At 41.5% G+C, this 21,177-nt stretch overlaps 1 long non-coding RNA gene across 1 annotated transcript in view; it reads left to right on the top strand.

Annotated features, from left to right (window-relative positions):
* The window catches only part of LOC109285662 (uncharacterized), a 161,359-nt gene that overhangs the window by 31,353 nt on the left and 108,829 nt on the right, over positions 1–21,177 (top strand). The window lies entirely within an intron of this gene.

The raw sequence follows: 21,177 nt of genomic DNA on the forward strand, positions 1-21,177 counted from the left end.
AGTGCAAGTGCCTGGATGTGTGGATGCACCCATTGGGACAGATTTGGGTTGGGTTTCTTTACCTGTTAAGATATGTACCCCATACACTAGAGAGGGTGTAAAAATGAGGGTGCAAGAATGTCTAGGCAGAATTGCAATAGCAAATCCATTCTCTTCTGCAGGCATATAGCATGTCCCATGGCATGGGAAGGAATGAGGGCTTGTGGCTTGACCCATGCATATACCAACTGGCATTGCTGGCAGGAATGGCAAGAAGAAGAGCTGCCAAGTCTTCAGCTTTCACTTAAAAGCAAAAGTGAGCTTCCAGTACCCATGGTTGTAGAGAGGAAGATTCAAATTATGATGCAAATATACCTTAAAAACTCTAATGGCAAAAAGTACATTTAAAATATATATATATATCATGATTGTTAGGCCAGTTACACAATTCCAGGGGGACATGCACCATCATTTTTTAATATCTGGTAGTACAAGATCAATAAGGTACATCTGGTATTCTAAGTTGAAATAGTACTGCACCACTGTGCTCCATGCTTGTTATATATATTTTCTGCTTAGCTACACTGAAAATATCCTCTTTTTAGAAACTGGCATTTCCAGAATTGACTACTACTTTGTAATCTTTTCCTACAGCATGGAATACCCTGGCCTCCAAGGCAGGAATAAAAGCCATTTGCAAAAACATTACAGAACCTTAATTTCAGCTGCATTATATCCAAAAAAAAAAAGTTTATTGCCTTTTAGTTGAAAGTTTTACATTTCTGTTCCACAGCACTTTAAGAACTCATTTTAATTTGCTGTCTTCTATTTCATTATGTTATTGTAAAGGATTTATAAGGGGAGTGCTAGAAATAATTTAACTTAGCTACCATAGCCAGAAATACATGTGTTTAGGTTTAATAAAGGGGTGGGGGGGATGGGGAAACAATTTATTATTATTAGAAGTAATGTCAGCACAAATACACCAATATGGTTCATCTTAATACTCTAGGTACAGCAAATCAGCAGTTAGCTGTGCAACAGCATAGCTTCAATGAGAGCTTAAAATTAAGTCAATCCCTTAGTTAGATATGTGATTGTTGCTTGTGCAATTAGTCTTGCAGTAGTACCAAGATGAGCTGAGAAGGATTTACTGACTGAGGCCAAGTCTTATCAGAGCAGCCTTTTCGGGTGTAGATTAATGTGGAAATGACTTTTGCACGCCTCAGTAAGCTGGTGCATTAGGAGTAAAGACTTTGTTAAATGCAGTACAAAGGCCATTTTGCCCAGTAGTAGAGAGAACACATTTGCTCTTTCTATAGTAGATGCTGTTAAAGATTGCCCTGCTGATTGCACTGAGATTTGTCAAGTTGAATAATTAACAATGCGGGTGACAAAGCTATAGATACTTTAAAAAAAATGCCAACATGTATAATTATTTCAATTATATAAACTGAAAATGATGGAGTGTGGGACAAATTCAGTAGATAATAATGTATATTAAGAGGAAAGTGAGCGTAGAGATGATCAATGGGATCATACTATTTGAAATCCCAGAAGGGCCCACCGGAACAAAAGACCCTTAAGAAGAGACCTTTTAACAAAAGGCCCTTAAGGAGAGAGAGTCACAAAAGCCAAGAATGGGTATTAAGGACAACAAATGATAAAACAGGAATGAAGTGGAGTGATTGAAGGTATAAGTGAAAGGAAGCAGATGAGGTACTAAGTAGGAAAATAAGGTCAGAGCCCAGTGCTCTGTGAAGGTGTTGAAAAAGAAGAAAGGACTTTTTTGGGGTAAATATGCAGTTCTGGTGAACCCTACATTTTCTACATATTTTCTACATATTTGGGTCAAATGCAGCAAATAGTTTTAGCTAAAATGGGAAAAAATGGAAACATATTAGCAAACCATTTCAGCAATTCAAAACATTCATGCTCTCCAAACCACTTTCATTTTTGGAATTAGATTCACAAAACCAACCACGAAGTTTCTGTATACAGAAACCTCGGGTACTCCTTCTGGGATGACCAGGAATTTGAGTAAACATCATGCTTTAGGAAACATCATGTTATGCCATCTACATGCAAGACTGAAAATCTGGGCCTCTGCCCCTCCACATTCTCCTTGCTGGTTTTCTGACTTTAGTCTCATACTTTTATTACAAATGAAACAATTTGTTTCAGAACTAATGAGACATTTCTTTCAACCCAAACGGAATTGTTTCAGTTTGTCAGTGTTCTGAAAAAATTCCATTTTGGCTGAAGCGGTTTTTTAGAAGCTTCTACCAAACTGAAAATGAATGATTCAATAGCCTTTATAAGGAGTCAGTAGACACCCCTGAAGGGACATTGTACAGAGACATGGAATAACCAGTGAACAGAAAATAAGTCCCCAGGGATACAGAGGATCTCCCTGACAAGTTTTGTGCTCCTGGGTTTTTAATAATCTATTTTGGCCAGTATTGGCAGGAAGAGATAACCAACTATGTGTGGCCACAACTGGTGTGTGCATTAGAAGTTGATATGGGGAAATGTAGAGACAGAAAGTCATCAAGAGGAGTGGGAAAAGTGTGAGATGTAGGCATAGATGTAGGACTCCCATTTTTCAAGAAAAGCACAGACATTAATAAACCCATTACTATTCCCAGTGATAGAGGAATTAATCTGAAATAGATGCTGGCTCACCCAGGGGCCTCCTCATCAAAAGTGGTAGAACTGCCCTATCCCTTACCGTAGGGGTGGGACAGAAACATGAGGAAATGGAGCCTAATAGCTTAGAGGTGTTCCTTGGCATGGTCTGTAGTCTGTGCAACCAATTAGGTGATCTGCTGGAGATGTCCAGAGAAGTTGTGGAGAGGATATAGTAGGAGCTGGATTGCCATCCTCTCCTGGAGCATGCAGAAAGGAACCAAAGAATTTGAATAACACAGGCAGTCACAATGCAAGTTTTCCCTGTGCTATCTTGTTGCTTCAATTGCACACCGAGGAAACAACCTCTGAATATGACTCAGGTCAGTTAAGCAGGACCAGTTCACATGAACTGTAGTTCTTCCTAATAATTGTTTTACAACATAGGAATAAATAAGAAATGAATGAGCTAAAGTATCAAAAGTAAAAATCCTTGTGAAGTAACTACCTAGCTATTAAAAACAGATTACTAACTATAACATTGTCTGCTCAGCCCTTTCGGAAAAAAATCAAATCACAGGTGCATTTGTTGAGCTCCTTCTGGTTTTGATAGGTCATAGAGGATGCCTGTTTCAGCCATCTCCAGCTAGAGATGTGGTTGCTACTGCATAAGTCTTTGGGTATGCCTGTATTAAATGGCTGGTGTTCCTGACAGGGCTGAAGCAGGGCCATCCCCTTTAGTCACCTGGAAGATCCTTGTCTCAGGTTTGCATGACAGTAATGTTACATTTCTGGATCTGGCCTGTTGGAGTAAAAGTGGGAGTAGATGGAAGAGGTACAAATCAGACCAGCCCTCTGTGGGAAGCTGGGGATATGATGTAGACATACACTTTGGGACTTCTGAGATGGAGGTGAGAGTGAGAAATGAGAAGAGCCTCTCACAAAAAATAAGTAATGTGTGCACTTCGTAACCTCAATGTGAGAGTAACTTAGCTGATAAATCTTTTCCTTTCTGGCGGTTATCCATGTCTGAAGGTCAAATCCTGCTCACATTAGTCATATAAGAGATAAGGACAAAAGATAACTTGAATCTGTCCCTATATTTTTAAGAGGAGTGAACAAATCACAGTGACATGGCAATATGAGAATAGAATGCATGATGTATACATATGACCACAACTAAAGCAGAGAAGGACCTGGAAATTACAGTAGCTGAATATGAGCTAACAATGTGCTCTTATTACAAAAAAAAAAAAAAGCCAACAGCATACTGGGTTGTGTTAGCCTGAGTGTCACTTGCAAATCAAGGGAAGTGATTCTTCCAATTTATTCAGCACTAGTGAAGCCTCACTTGGAGTGCTATGTCCAATTTTGGGCCCCACACTTCAAGAAGGATGTGTACAGTTTGGAAAGTGTCCAGCATAGAGCAATACAAATTACTTGAGCCCTGGGAAGCCTGGCTTTTGAAGTAAATCTGAAATACCTAGGGTTTAGTCTGGCAAAGAGAAGATTGAGTGGGGTTTTAAAAATAGTCATCAAATACCTGAAGGCTGATTATAGAGAGGCTTTTCTTCATGGCTGGACAGGACTAGAAACAATGGCTTCAAGCTGCAGCATTGGAAGTTTAGGTTGGAGATTAGGAGGACCTTTCTGACTATGAGGTTGGTCAAGCACTAGTTAGAGAAACTAGGAAATCTCCATCCTTGGAAGTTTTTAAGAGGAGATTAGGCAGACACTTGGCTGGATTTGTTTAATTAGAAACAATCCTGCCTTAAGCAGGGAGCTAGACTAGACCTTGTGAGGTCCCTTCCAGCACTACTTTCCCATGATTTTATGAGACTGTTATATTGGAATCCACTGCAACAGATTCCACTCTAACAAGGCTTTGCTGTATTGACACTTTAGTTTCCTATATGCCTGACCATTATATATATATCCCTTACAGTATGGATTAGAAGGTTGTTGCTCTGTAGGGTCAGGCCAACTTTCAGGATCTCAATATTGTGCGCGCACACACACACTACCAACTCAGGCACATACACATTCAAACCAGCCTAGGCACATGCATACCTATCACCAATTCAAGCACATACATTATACACCACTAAAGTTAGACACAGATTACTAATTTGTATATCATGCACATGAGGTGTATCATATATATACACACACACTCACCAGTTCACACACATACAACCCACCTACACATACACACAGGTAAGTTCCTAACTTGGATGGTACAGTGTGTATGTGTGTGCTTGGGGTAACTGGGGTAAGGTTAAGGTAAGAAAGTAGGAGTGTAGGGAGTGAAAGTTGCTGGGAGTGAAAATCACCAGGACCAGGATTAGAACTGGTAGACTACAGGGGCCTGGGCTGAAGAACTGAGGCTCAGGGGTAACTTTAGGTTAATTGATCTTAATTGATTAAAAGACAATGCCCAAAGCCTACAGAACAGGGGAGCGATGCTGGCACAGAGGCTGGGACTGGAGCCAGAGCTATGGGGGAGCTGAAAAGGTAGGTGGGGACAGGGAAAATGAGACTAAGGGATAGTGTGGGTGTTAAAGAGGAACTCTGGGTGTGGGGAGCCAGAGGATGGCTCTGGGGCAGCTAGAGAAATTGCAGGGAGCAACAGTAGGTGCTGGGAGCTGGAGAAAGGCTCCATCTGCTGAAGAAAACTGCAGGACTGCCACAAGGATCTGGGAAGCTGCTGAGCGGGGGTGGGGCGGGGGGGAGGCTGACTACAGAAGGTGTGGGGGTAGCCTGAAAACAGAGAGATGGACAGCAGAAAATCAGACGAAAAGCGGCAGGAGAGACTGAAAGGCAGCAGGGTAGCGGGAAAGCAGAAAAAGGCAGCAGAAAGTCACAGGGAAAAGGCAGTAGGAGCAGGGGGACAGCAAAAATCACAGGAAAAGCAGCAGGAGAGACTGGAAGGCAGCAGTGAGCTAGAAGCAGGAGAGGGAGAAATGAGACAGAAGTTAGAGGGGTAAGGTGGATAGGTGGTGTGGCATAGTGCTGGTCCAGATGGAGAAGGCATCCCACTGGGTCTGTCTTCACTGTCCCTTTTTATAGGGGCAGACCTTGTGTGACCCTAGTGACAGGAGGCATGCCCAGGCAAGGGTCAGGTCCTGGCATACTGAGCATGTGTGTTCCATGCAGGGATGTGCAGTTTCAGGTATCTGTAATGGTGGGGTACAATGACAGAGTTGCTGGTTCTGCAGTGACTTTTGTCTTTTAAATGCTGGTTCTTTTCTCTGTTCCTGGGTGAGGTCCATGGTTCCTAGATGAATCAATGCGAGGTGATGGCCCAGTCATTACAGGCCATTCAGTAGAGGCCTGCTACCATTGTATTTGAATCATTCCCAATCATTCTTATTCATCTGGGAACCAATTTACATGGGGTACGTGACTCATACAGTTGCAACATGGGATGCCCAGGCAGAGGACACAAGATGGAGATTTGACATATAAAATGGAAACTTGACATGACTTTGATTTACTTACTAACACAGGCCTAAACCATACAATATCCATTTGAAACAATAAAAATCAATACAAAAATGATAATAATACAATATACAACAGTAAGAATCAATACAAACCCAATAATAATACAATATAAAACAGTGGATATCCAAAACCAAAAACTTGCTACCAAAATAAAAATGTTAAAGCTTATCCTAAGTCTGAGCTCGCTTATGCTTGTCTATAGGGAATAGAGAGGGAGAGAAAGAAAAGCCAGAAATAATTGGGGAAGGCAAGGGGACGCATATCTACCATATATATATATATATATATATATATATATATATATATATATATATATATATATACGTATATGTGTGTGTGTGTGTGTGTGTGTGTATATTAAAAAAAGAAAAACTGGGGGTTTTGCTAAAAGGAGAAGAGAAAAGGATGAGCCATGGCTCTGCCATGGCCTGCTACCTTGCCCTGTGGACCTGGAGTGACACGGAGAAGTTAGTAAATTGAATTTATTACTGAGATAGAGCAGCACAAACCCTCTTTCTGTATTCAGGGGCACTCCTAAATTCACTAACTTTCAGTGGCTCTGCTTTACTACTTTGTATCAGAGCATTCTTTTTGGGGGGCTGTTCCTAAAAGACTTGATCTAGGACACAGAAAACAAAATATGAAGGTACCTAAACAATAGCACTTAATATTTTTTGTCTTCCTGCCCCCCTACACCCTGCTTTTTGAAGTTAATTAGAAGAAATCCGTGAAGCCCATTCATGTGGAATATTAGAAAACAATAAAGGTATGGGGAATTAATTAAGATGCAAGATCAGAGCTTTATTGTATGTATATAATTAATAGGATATGAAGTGTTAGAGAATTTATTTTTCTAAAGATATTATTAGAGAAATACAGGGTCTTTGCTTATTCCCTTTTACCAGGCAGAAATAGCTGGGTTTGGCAGAGAAGGTTCCAGGTAGGAAAAAATACCAGGGTACCACTCCACAGGTTTTAGTAAATCTCTGAATCTGTCCCATTGCCTTACTCTGAGGAGGAGGAGAGAGGGTGCAATAGTCAGCAGACAAAAAAAAAAAATCTCATTATCCACTGCCTTGCACCTCTCTCCTCCTTCTCCTTGCTTATTCTAGCACTCCTCTGAGACCTGGTTAGCAGAAGTCCATGTGAAAGGAGCCATATTTTTCCGTTGTCTCTGGGTCTTTGCTCTGCATACAGAAGACAGTGGAATTCAGACTCCTTTTTTCCATTTTATTAATTTAAACAAGTTTCCATTTGTTTATCTATGAATCTGGTACGTATTCTGAAGACCTTGTACAAATATTTCTCTGTGAAAGAAAGAAAATTAAAAGAAGCCAGCTTGCTAAACTTTGTTACTGAACATCAGTAACTTTGTGCCTTTAAGCACTGGGAATAGCAAAGATAATTAGCGAGACAAAAGCATCATTTCAATTGTGTGCACTGAGGCTGCAGTTATGGATGAGAAAACACATCCATTATAAACCCTGGCTTTCAAGCACTTAGAATTTAAAAAAAAATTATTAAGGACTGAAAATGTCTTAGTCCCTCTTTCCTCCAAAAGGTGATTTTTTTTTTCTCTAATGGAAGGTTTGGTAAAATATTCTGCCATTTTTTAGTGAACCACTAATGTAAATATACTATTTGTTCCCTTCAGTTATGAAATGTCTTGAGTCTTTGTCCTCAAATACCTTCAAACATCCTTCAATAATAACCCGTTTCTTTGACAGACAGAGGAAACTTTGATTAAAAATAGAAACATTAAGCATCACACTGGACATGTGATATTTAAATATATTTTTTCTAAGAACATACTAGGCAGAAATGTATTATGTATATCCACCCACAATAAATATAAGTCAGTTGTATGTATAGCATTGCTTACTCCAAAAGGGTGAGTAGCTAAGGGTCTTCAGAATCTTGAGTTTGGCTGCAAAAGTCATGAGATTTTCACTCTCTTTTTTTCCTTTGTTCTCTCTTAATTCTTTTTTATTAGCTATTCACCAAGTAAGTGTGATTGTGCACTCTTACTGCTATAGAGTAAGGTGAATTTGGCCCCATTGTAGGAGCTCTCTCGAGCTGCTAGATGGTGTGGAATTTTCATCTTCTTGCCAAACCAAAAAGTCTGATTAATTAATGTTATGCCCACAAGCCTATCCCGAAGTAAAGCAGATATTCTTGTACCTCTCCAAAGCTTCCACTTTCTGCTAGCCACACAGCTCTTCTTTCTACAGCTATGGTGGGGGGTCTGTAGCCACCTTACAGCCTGGGGGTGCAGTACAGCTGCACCATTTTCCCCTTTCTGATTCTTTCCAGGCCTTCTTTACCCCTCTCTGACTCTTCCTGTGTTTGGAGTTGCAGGATAGGGGAATTCAGAAACTGATGGGCATGTAATGTAAGATTCAGGAAGAGTACGGTAAGGGATAATAAGTAAGAGTCAGACCCTAAATCTCCTTTGAATATCTTATTACACCCTGTCCCATGCCTTCTTTTGGAATAGCATAGAGAGCTTCCTCTTTCCCTTCCCTACCAAAAAAATCCATTGCAGCTGAGATTTTAAAAGTACACATGTCTGAAGTTACAAAGTTAGATTCATATAATTCTAGGTTGCTCATATATTGTATTAACAAAGGCAGAATTATCCACTGTGCAGAACATTACCCAGAAGTCTAGAAATTAGGATTCTCTTTGCATCTCAGCCATTTAGGCTAGGGACAGAAGTTACACATAAAGCAGTTTAAGTGACCAGAAACTGGTTTAAACCTGTAACAGAACAGAAGCTCAGTGCACATAAACCAGTTTCAAAATGGCTGGAGCTGGTTTAATATAAACCTGGTTGGATGGTTGAAGTTATCAGACTTAACTGATTTGGGTTAAACCAGTTTCTGAAACTTCTGTCCCAGATCCCTTCCTGGTTCAAGTTAAATCACAGTGCCCCCGCATCTTTTGCAGCCCCAGGCTGGGCTGTGCTGTCTGTCCCAGAGAACAGGGCTGGCCCCACCCCTCTGCTTCCTATCTGGAACAGTGAGGGCTGGCTGACAAGGGAGTGGGGAGGGCAATCCCAGCTGGGGATGCAGCCCAGTTTGCAGGGGGGAATGCCACCCCCCAGGCAAACCCCAGCTGGGGTCTAGGGTCAGGGAGGGAAGTTAAACACTCCTTCCCCCTATCAATGTTACTGCTGGCTGCAACTGTGGACTACAAATCCCAGAGGCATGTGAAAACAGGAAGAGGAAGTAATGAACAATCTTGCAGAGTCCTGATGCTGGGATTTTGGACTGCAAATCCCAGAGACCTCAGGGGTAGCAGTAAAAGGAAGTGCCCATGCTTGGTACATGCCAGGGAGCCGTGCTGTAGTGTCCCCAGCTTCTGGCCTGAGCCACTGCAGGTAGGTGGCTGCATTACCTGAATCAAAGGTAAATTATCTGTTCACTTCTGTTTCAATTTAATCTATGCATTTTAGACTAACCTGCAAAGACCGAATAGATTCAGCCTTGAACTTTTTGACTGTCTGTGCTTAGTTCTACTGTATGATGCTGAGCAAGTTTTCTGACTTTTTCTGTAGGTAAGTTGGCTCACATAGAAAAAAAGAAGAATTTGCAACTGCTTTGGATTCTACAGATGAAAGATGATGTGTAAGGGGAAATTGATCAAACAATGGAATGTTGAATGAATAAATAGTCTCAGTCAGTTCCTACATTGTGTGTGGCATCTTCCTATTTCTAACTTGCAAACATATACCTCTCTTAGGTCTCTGAAAATGCGTAGTAAACATTAATCTATTTGTTTTCAGAGTCCTTATCAAACACATGTTAACAGTCTTAAGGGAGTGGTCCAGTATTGGCTCCTTCTACTTTTTCAACTGAACACCTGAAAAAAATTGCAGTTGTCACCACTAGGGTAACTGCTATATTAAAAGAGAGAAAGGATGGAAGTGGTGTTAGTTACCAGAGTAGTCAGTTGAAGGGGAGTTGCCACTGCAACCAGAAGCCCCAAGTAGTTCATAAATTCACTTAGGGTGATATTATACATTACAATTAGTACTTGTTAATGAGCCTTAATGTGTGACCATTCAAATTTTAAGTGTTCTTAACATGATCTAAGAACCCTTTAGGTGTCTTAAAATTATGCCAGATCAGGCTAGGATTATTTTTGAGCTCTGCTACCCAGCTCAAATGAATTTATGGGTGTTCACATGAGATAAAACCAGCCATTTGCTGTCCTCCAGTATGCCAGAAGGGATTACTACCATATAGACTAACTATCATTTAAGAATCTGTGGCCCTGGATTAACAACACATGGGTGGGGATGGGGGTTAGCAAAGGCTGCAGGGAGCCTAGGATTAACAGAATACCCTCCTACTGCTGCCACTGCCACTGTTTTGGGGCTGATTGTGGTGATAGGATATTGATCGGGGGAGGAGGGGCCAATTAGTGGGTGTGGAAATCATTTGGAAGTGAATGGGGCTGATTTTTAGGATTCGAGGAAGGGTTAGGGGCTGATGGTGAGCATCAAAGTTGGAGGGTGGTGGAGGTGATGATCCAAGTGGCATGGAGGGGAGGGTCCTTCCCTCTTTGTTCCTGGCATATTCATGTCTAGACAGTGACATGGAGGACAGGCATGGAGCAGACTTGCATCCTCCTAGCCATGCCCCTGCTTACCAGTCCTCTTGCAGCAGGTCTTAGCAGTACATGTTAGAGAGGGTATTAACCCTGAGCATGTGACTGATCATTCACACTAGTTAATCTTAACCCAGACTAACATTCCTTAGAATTAGCAACTACTAACTTCAATGCATGATCTCACTCTTCAAAAGTTTCTTATTGGCAGTGATCCTGGTAGTGATACCAGGATTCCTCAAGGCTCTGATTCTGCAAAGTATTTAAGGGTCACTGGAAGTTAACTATGCTTAACTATCTCTAAAAATGTAAGCATGTCAATAGTCCGATTGAAATAAATAATGAAGCTACTCTTATGCTTAAAATAAGGCACATGTTGGAAGTTACATTGCTGAATTGTGGCTTCAGCGAAGCCTTAATGTTTCTGGTGGAAGACACGAGTTATTTATGGAATTGTGATTAAAGCTTAATGGGAGACAATGATTTATAAATAAGAGTTAATGGACTTCTTTTACTCAGAATTAGAAATCTCACAGTGTTTATTACTAACACCCTTTCCAAGATGCATCCCTCCTCATTGCAATGAAATTACAGCCTTTCATTATGTTTCTTAATAACATTTCTCCAACTTCCCCTCAAAAGAGATACCTCCTCCACCAAATTCATCATCAATTTGTTAATGATTTGTAGGCATACTAGGATCCTGATTTCAGAAAGGGTAACTTCATTAATTTCTACTGCCCCTTATCCCTATGTACATATACAATGTGTTGCTTCTCTCATATGCATCTCAGCAGGCAGATGCAGCCCCAACCAGTAAAGGTAAATTAGAGGGATCCCCACATGAGAGCATTTGCATTTATTACAGGCTTTCTTTTCCTATTAAACTTTTGTTTAAAGCTTAGTCAGATTTTAACAAGGAAAAACCAGTTGAGCAAAATACTGCTCAAACTAGTTGCTGTCACTGGTTGTAGTAACACTCCAGGTTCCTGCACAGGTGCTGCTGATCAAAATACAAGGTGTAGAACAAAGAACTGATAATGTCAGTTGGTTTCAAACCTAGTTGAAGTATTACATGGACCAGCATCACACCATTAGTGAAGGGATCTGTTCCTCTAGGAAAGTTTTCTAAACCTATTTGTGAACAGGACTCTACATTTTTATGATTTGAAAATGTAGCTGAATCAACTAGGCCAATCCCTCACCAATTCCACAAGGGCTTATCAAAAGTTAGAAATGTGGGGAACACAATGATTTCTCTGGATCTAATTGTGTTAAGTGTTAATTCTGTAAACATAGTTCATGCAGAAAACAGAAATATGTATGTTCTGTGTAGGTTTTTTGTTTAAGGATTTGAGAATAAGTAGGCCATATGGTTAAAACTACAGCAAGAGGGGGCCGGGAAAAATGAATTACTGGGTAAGAGAGAATACTTTTAAAAGTCATTAAAATTCCTTGATAGCTGCACTTCACCATTGCCACAGGATAGTGACAGTTCCATGTCAATCTTTTGTAGCTATTTTTGGCAGGTTGCTTTCAATAATCCATCTGGTAGCTCAGGGGTTAGGTAGACTAGTGTTTCACAGGTGTGAGAACTCTGACCATGACCCAGGAAGTAGTGAATAGTGATGTCTTTGGTAAGGCTTTGTAAGCCTCCAAGCTGGGAAAGTGGATTTTTTTAAAGTAGCATTTATTATTAATGTGCCAACATTGTGCTGCATGCTTTCCTGTTTAAAATTTATATATACCGTCATAGTGTATGAATTGCTTATTCTGATTCCACTCTCATGCCCCTTCTTTCCTTCTCCACTCAGAGTTGCTGGAGACACTAGGATTATGATAAAACCATATTTTAGGTTATTAGATTAAGTTTTTCTTTTCCCAAGTTATTTGTGTAATCCTGTAGAGAGGATTAAGTCTTCTGTCTGACCTAAATATTTTTTTGTATAACTGTACTATGCATGTTTAACTTCTAGTGTAACTGCTTATTGTTCTGCTTTTGAGTACAGTGTTTGTATGCCTGTTCTCATAAACAAATTCCATGCCAAATTTAAGTGGGGAAATAAGATCAGAAAGGTCAGTGGGAAATATATATAAAAATATATATAACTCTTATGTCAAGAAGAATATGTACAATGACCATCATTCCATCTGCTTTCAGTTTTTGCCTTTACTTTGACCACTCAGTCTTTAAACTCCATCATACAAGGTGGTTGTCTCATTTTTCTTTCCCCTAGTCTTTCACCATAGCGAGTGTATATTATATGTCCTATAACTTGGGAAGTGAGAAAACATCACCATCACAGCCATGTCATAACTCCAATAGGAGATTGTTTGAAGTTGTTTGTTGCTACTTTCACAAGGATGAGTGAGCACATCTCCTCTCAAATGTGTAGCTTCCGAACCTATGTTTCCAAAATGTCAACACCACATTAATAATCACAGCAGTGCTGTCCCTACAATGCAGACTTTCTTGTAAAATGAAACCCAAACTCAATAACAGGAAAATCCCCAGTCAGCTACTGTTCAGATCTTCCAACAATACTGGTACTGAGTAGTACATACATACGTATGCTGGGAAAGGAAGATTAGGAAAGTAGATATGCACAGGACATAAATATATTATCTACCTAGACCTCTCTCCTTCTATTTCTTATGTCTTTTTCCTGTCATTCCTCCATAATGATAACTAGAGACCTATTATAGCAAGCATATTCCATGATCATTTTGGCCAATTTCTCGGTTCTCAGTATAATTGTCCTTTAGTTTGTGTTGCTTAAGTTTAAATTGGTTCAATATTTTAGTCAGTTGAATCAGTTTAGCATTCAAATAGATTTAAGTTTTTAATCAATTTATTGTACACACAGATTAAATCTAAAATTAATTCAGCATCTTGACTAGATGGAATTTAAATTCAATTTAGTACTTGATCAAATTTTACTTTTACATTGAATTAGATTTTTATGTATCCATGTTGAGGTAGATTTTAATGATTAATAAAGCCATATAACCCTATAAATCAACCATGATTGCCCAAGGTGACTGGAACTACGTTACATTAGAAATGACACCAGGCTATTTTAGTTTATTTTAAAAAGTCCCCAGTTCTTTAGCATGTCTTCCTAATCATATTTCCTACACACACTTGTACTTTGCTAACCATCGCTTAAACCAGGTCAACAGCGGATCGTAAATTCTCTTCTCACTGGATTCTCCATGCTGCTGAGAGCAGCAAGACCTTAACTCCCATTGAGGTGAGAGAAAATTGGGGAAGCACTCTGCATTGTCAGGATATATCATTTAGGTCTTATAGAAAAAAGCTTTGCAAAAGGACACACAATGAAAGAAGCAAGGGGGTGAAATCATAGGGCCCCTCTAGATGTTCAGGTAAAGGTATGATCAGATCTGATGTGCAGTCCCCACAATCATGCTTCCTGCATGTCACACATGGTACCATCAAGTAGCAAGCTCCTGCAGCTGGAAGCTCCATCAGCTGATGGGGCTCCCAACCCCAGGGTGCACCATGCCCTGCCATATCTGGGAGCCCTATCCCCTGACCCACCCAGGCTCCCAGCTGTGGGGGTGCCCCAGGGGTCCCTGCAGTAGGAAGACACAGCTGACATGAGCTTCCAGGCACAGCAGTGCATGCTGCATCCCATGTTAGCTGTGAGCTTCTGGGCTCTAGGGTCTACATGGCCCCCAGCCTGGAGCCCTGATCAACTGATGGGGCTCCCAGGCATAGGAGCCCCTGGCCACAAGTTCAGTTAATGGCATGATAGGAAGGAACTACAAAGTTATTACACTTCTTGTGGAATACCTTTGTGTCTTATTCCTCCTTTTATCATGCCATTAATAGATTGAACATGTGGCCTGGTGACAACTTAAGATGTGATTAACTGGTTAAGCACATCTTAAGTTTAACATGTAGATGGGGCCATAGAATCATAGAGAAGTAGGGCTGAAAGGGTCTTCCATAGATTATCTAATTCTATCCCTTGCCTGAGGATCCCTATCCAAATCATCCTATACAAATCCGTATTCTAACCTCTTAGCAAAACTACATAGCTAACCGTGATATACCACAAGACAATGCTTTAACTTTCCACAGATAAAGCAGGGGGACTATGGTGATTAATGTCCTGATGCTTTAAAGGTTGTTAATATATGCTCAAGAAATCCCAGGAAGAGTGCTATGCCCCACACTGCAGAGAAAGGCAAAAAAAAACCCCATAGTCCATATCAATCTGACAATCTAACTCAAATATAGTGATCAGTCTGTCCCTGAGCAGAGGGACAAGACCTTCTATTCATGAACCTCTAGCAGTCCCAGCAGGAACACTGGCACAGATCAATGTCATTGGACAAACTATATAACTGGAGGGATGTAGATGAGCTTTCAGGTACCAGAATACATTTCCTCAGGTCTCTGGAAAAAAAAAAAAGAAGTTATAGCAGTTACGGAGTTTTGCACAAGCCTTTTTTATTTTTATTTTTTACTACCTATATTTAGCTCTGCTGTGTCTGTTTTTTCTTCAGAGACTTGAGGAAGGGTACAGTGGTATCAAAAAACCGTGTTTATGTCCTTCCCAACTATACAGTGTGTTCAATAAAATATATCGCTCACAAAAAAAACCTTCCCTCGTGTTTTTCTGGAGCATCAACGGCATCAACATCATTATATAATATATAAAAATATGCGTAAATAAGGAAAACAAAAAATAACCACTGAACATCTGACAGTGGATGGAACCACAACTGGACTGCTAGATAAACTGTTTTAGAAAGAAAACTAAGAGCAAGATTCTTAGGAAAAGCCAGGACCCCCAAAATCTCTCTCCTTCAGAGGGAAAAGCTATATAGTTGCTAAGATCCAAAAGTGAAAAAATAATCAAACTAGTAAACAGAGGAGGAGCTCAATGAAGCAAATAGACAGCTCTCTGACACCAAATGCTACTATAAAGAACTCAGGGAGGACCCACCCCGATATTCACTCTTGAACTGGAAAACATTATTAAATCCTTTCCACTCCCACTTTTAAGAGAAACTATTGGCATTAATCCCCAACTCTCACACTCCAAGGAGCATTTTATATGCTTCCAAAGATTACAAAGACAGTAACCCTATCAGACTCATCATATCCAACTGTTGTACCTCAAGAGCTATCAGAATTAATAGAAACTATCCTGAAACCACCCATCTCTCAAAAAGCAAGTTTTCTACAAGACATAATGAACTTCCTCAACAAGATTAAAAACATCAACCACCTCCCCAGGAAGGTCATATTTGCAATCGTGGATGCCACCAGGCTTTACTAGTATACCCTACATAATGAGGACACAGCTGCCAGCCTGAAACATCTACAAGAACATGCACCTATATCCAGGATCTGTGAGGGATATTGATTGTTGTGGCAGTACAGATGACAGGTTTTGCATTTATTGTTAAGACAGGGCTAGGTCCCCTTTGCTGCCTGTTAATTAGTGGAGAGTTTGCTTCTGATGAGTTGGGTGAGGTTAGTGAGCTGTTGGAAAGCTAGAAGCAGAGCAAGGGCCTGGGAATATTTCTCTCAAGGTTTGGTCCTTTTCAAGTGTAAGCTGTAATTATTTGATGATACTGATTTGATTTGGCAGAGATTCAGCCTGATTCAGTGGCTGAATCTCTGAATCTGAATTGAATCAGGAGACCCTTTAATCTCTCTGAACAGAATTGGATCCCTCCAAATTGATTCGGCGAGATTAAAAAAGATTTGGTGATTCAGGCATAGACGCAGCTTTAAATGTTTTTTCTACTTACCTCAAGGTACCAGGTGGCTCATCAATGCTGAGATGCTGTGGTGGATGGAGCGTCCCACAGGAGTGTGGGGGGCTCCCCAGCACACTTGGCAGTGGACCCAGAAGTAGACCAGAACCACTTCCTTCCCAACTATACAGTGGTCTGCATAGTACACTTTCAGGTCCCCTGGGGTGTGTGCCGGCCCCCCCCAACACCTCCATGGCTCAGCGACTGGTGCGTCCTGGGTCTGGGGGGGTACCCAGGGTCCCCCCATGGCTGATCGCAGAGTTGGGGAGGGTGTGCGGGGGGGGGGGGGGGCGGTGGCAGGCCTGCGTGCTCCCCAGTGGATCCAGAAGTGGACTGGAAATATTTCCAGTCCACTTCTGGGTTCACCACCGAGCACACAGGGCCCCCATCCCCATGCTCCTGTGGGACATTCCATGCACCCCAGCATCGCAGCATTCATGAATCATGACTGGTACCTCGAAGTATGTAGAAAAAACATTTAAAGCTGCTTCTATGGCTGAATTGCTGATTCTTTGAATCAGAATTAAATCTTCAGGTTCAGACTTGACTGAATCAAATCAGGGACAGTGATCCAAATCTATTAATCGAGTCACTGTCCCCAATTCAGGCCCAATTCAAATCTGAATCGAATATGGCCCATTTTGCAGACCTCTAGTGTTCATGTGTGGTCAAGCAGGCAACAAACAAGGGTATGTGGCCAATGTGGATTTTCTTTCTGCTGGGTGCATCTATACGAGATGCTTAACTCTACAGTAGTGTAGTTTACTGCAAAGCAAGCATATGCATCTACATGTGCACATGATTACTACACAGTAAACCATGCTAATTGTGAGTAAATTTACTACCTGCAAATGCAAGTATTAAATTTACTTTTGATTAGGAATGGCACAATAGCGCTCGTGTAGACAACTGACTGGGGCAAATCTGCTCCCAGTCAGCCATCCACCAAGAGGCAAGAGATTGCTCCCCTCCCCCAGAAGCTGCCTGCTGCTGGGGTGGGCTCCGCCCCTGGAGCCCAGGTGGGGACTATGTCCACGAGCATGTAGCTGAGTAGGGAACAGGCTGGGGAGCTTGTTCGCTTCTCAACTCTGCTTATGGAACTGAGTGGGGAACAAGCTCCCCAGCCTGTTCCCCACCCAGCTCTGTGCTATGGAGCTAAGCAAGGAACAGGCTCCCCAGCCTCTTCCCCACAATTATGAAGCAGGGAATGGGAACTGTCCTGGTCAGAGGCAGGGCCAAGCCGTATGTCCCAATGGGTGCTCAAGGAACAGGGTTTGGAAAGAGCTGCAGGGATGGGGTAGATCCCAGCCCCCTGCCCCAGTCTGATGGTGGGGCAGCTAGCAGTGAGTTAGCTACTAGCTGTCCCATCAAGGCACATCAAACCAAGGGGCTGAGATCTGCCCTCCCCTGCAACTCTTTCCAAGGCTCCCCAGCCCTGATGAGGGAGCCAGGCCAGTGGCTTCCTGCTGCTGGGGTAGGCGGACATTGCCCCTGTCATGACAGCAGGCAGCTCTAGGGGTAGGGTGTAATATCTCAGCTCTGGCCAGGAGACAGCTATCTCTTGGCCTAATGCTCCCTGTCAGCCCCTGGGCTAGCACCCAGGTCCTCCCACTAGTGGTGGCATGGGCCCATTGCAGGGCCTCAGGAAATGGGAACAATTTGCTGCCATTAGCAGCAAATCTTCTCCCACTTCCCTGCATGTGTAGACACCTGTCTGGGAGTGTCTACTCATGAGTAGTTTACTCTCAAGTAAACTGATCCTGGATCAAACACATGTGTAGATGCACATGGATGGACCAGCATTTTGTTTTGAATTTCTTTTCAAGTTAAACGGCTGTTCTGTTTTGCTTTATCAAAACAGGGGGGCTGTTTCAACGCTGTTTCTACATTTCACCCATTGGCTATAATGGGGAAGCTAGAAATAGCCTTTCTCATCTGGCAGGCAGATCGGGGCCCAACCCCGGGAGGGCTGCTGGTGCTGTGCCACTCCTCCCAGGGCTGAGGGCCCCTGATCTGCCTGCCAGATAAAGGAAGAAGCCGGTGCTCCTACCTGGGGCTGGGGAAGGGAACTGAGCCGTATTGCTCAGTCCACCTCCCCAGCGCTAGATCGGGCTGGGGAAAGGATGACATCCCAGCCAGGCTGAGTTCCCCTCCCCAGTGTAACAATCATGCTGGGGAAATGAACTCAGCCCAGCTGGGATGACTTCCCAACCCCAGTGCAATGATCACTGGGCTGAGTTCATTTCCCCAGCACATGGTTATGCTAGGGCTGGGAACTCAGCCCATGTGGGCTGAGTTCCCAACCCCAGCCCAATTTGTGGGGCTAGAGAAGGAAACTGAGCAATCCGGCTGTTTCCTTCTCCAGCCCAATTGCTGTGCCTCTTTTTAAATTTCTCAAACCACCTCTTACTTACGGTGAATGAAATTGCACTGCCATCACTACTCCCCTCACCATGTGATGCTTGTGCAAAATACTTCCATAAGCTCAAAGCCTTTTCTCAAATCACAGGGCCATCCATGGGTGCTCGTTTCTGTGCCATATCTTCAATCCAAATGCTTAATGCTTTTTCAATTTTCTCCATTATGGGATCACGACTCACACATGACACTTTTGCACTAGATGGAGCACTTGCAGCAACTCTATCCCTTATGCTTTTTTTTCTTTTTTCTTAATGTATCACACAGTGTACTCATTAATGCCATACATTCTACTTACTGAGGCTGCACTAAGTCCACTCGCAAGCTTATCCAATAATTTCACTTTCTTGCTTAAAGTCATCACTTTTTTCCCCCTTTTAGCCCACTCACACTATCATTTGCTTTTCTTTTAGGTGCCATGATAAAGGGTATGGATCAATGCTGAAATATTGCAACGTACTGAATGTAAAAAGCGCAGCAACAAAGTGTGATCATGCCGCTCAAAGAAAGTGTGGCACACCACGAATATTTGAATCCATGAATCATGATTCTGTGAATAGCAAGGGTTTCCTGTAAATGCAAAACCCGTCAAGTTATCTGTACTGCCACAACACTCAATATCCCCCATAGAATGTACCCTGGTTATTCCTGAATGTGATACAGGTCATCCAGGGAGCATCTACACTTGCAATTAATGTGACTGAATATACCGTGACTCGATTTGTGCGAGAGTAAATTAATCCTGACATAAGCATCTACACATAATTTTAAGGGCAGTAATTTACTGCTCTGGTGGCTACTACTTGTAAGTGATGGAACTATCCAGAAGTGCAGCAAATTAATATACAGCACCCTAATTGCTATGCACATGTATATGGTAATGATTTACTGTGCAGCAAATTAGTCGGTGGAGCAGTAAAACATGTATACATGTGCCCCCAGTGCATCACATGCCCACATGGAAAGCATGTGGTGGGAAACTAGGCAAAAACTCTGCGTGAAAATAAATGATCACAGGAAAAAAAGATAAAGGACAGAGACATTGGAACACAGGTAGGAATAGATTATTTGTATAAAAAGTCTCCTTTTCTGACCTCTCAGTGTTCATGGGAAATTTATGAAAAACCTTAAAAAATGGGCCCATATGCAAAAATTCTTAAACTTACTGGACACTAAGAATCAGGGACTTAACACAGAGGTTGACTTCATAACCTACCTGAATACCACTACCCTTTCTGCACTCCACTGATGGTAATAATCCCCTTAAATGGTTTTGCTTTTAGTCTTATCAGGTTACCCTTCTTACTGCTGTTACTGCATTGTTCTGGTCGGTTAGTTATATGTTAATATCTTTGTTAGAGGTAGTTAGCTGTGTTAGTCTGAAGTTAGTCAGAAGGTAGGGTGGATATAAACCTCTACACTAAGTAATAAGATACATATATAAGCACAAGCTTTCATGAACCTAAGTTCACTTCACCAGATGATGAAAATTAACATGCAGAAATATCTCTGTCATCCTGTTTTTATTTACATATGGAGTTTTTCACCAGCTTTTTTTCTATATGCTGTACCACTCTGCTTTTCTCCTCAATAACCTGAAGAAGGGCACAGTAAGTGTATCTACACAAGATGCTACATTGCCAACACTACTGTGCAGTAGTGTCAGCAGTGACCCATGAAGTGCCGTAGCATATGTGGAGATGTGCCCTATGGTACCCAAAACTTATCTATGTCCCTCTCACCTATAAAGTTGCTTCAATAAAATGTATTGCACACACAAAATCTTGACTTTTGCATAAATACTGTATTTTCACATGACAAAAGAATGTTATCCTGAGATGATAGATTAAATTATGAGTGCAAAAATATGATTTTTTTTCCCTTCCGTAAGCTAGGGTTGGATAATAGGGATGTTTTTAAAGGTCAGCATAAAGATTTGAACTATAAAGTTATCATGGGTAGGGAAAAATAATACAATCAATAAAAAAGAATCAAACAACTGAATAACCCTGAAAAGTAAACAATTGCAAGGAGCTTTAAAGAAAATGTGTGCCATTGATTTCTACTATACCTCAAGGGTAAGCGGAATGAAAGAAGAATGTGCAACATTTAAACAGTCTCCAGCTACCTAACTTTGGTTGTATATAAGACTAAAGATTATAAAAAGTAGCAATGAATTGCAGAGGTCATCTTTAAAAAGTAAAGAAGGAAACATTTAATATTAATCAAAAT

This window comes from Alligator mississippiensis, chromosome 1 (genome assembly GCF_030867095.1).
Source record: "Alligator mississippiensis isolate rAllMis1 chromosome 1, rAllMis1, whole genome shotgun sequence".
Taxonomy (NCBI): Eukaryota; Metazoa; Chordata; order Crocodylia; family Alligatoridae; genus Alligator; species Alligator mississippiensis.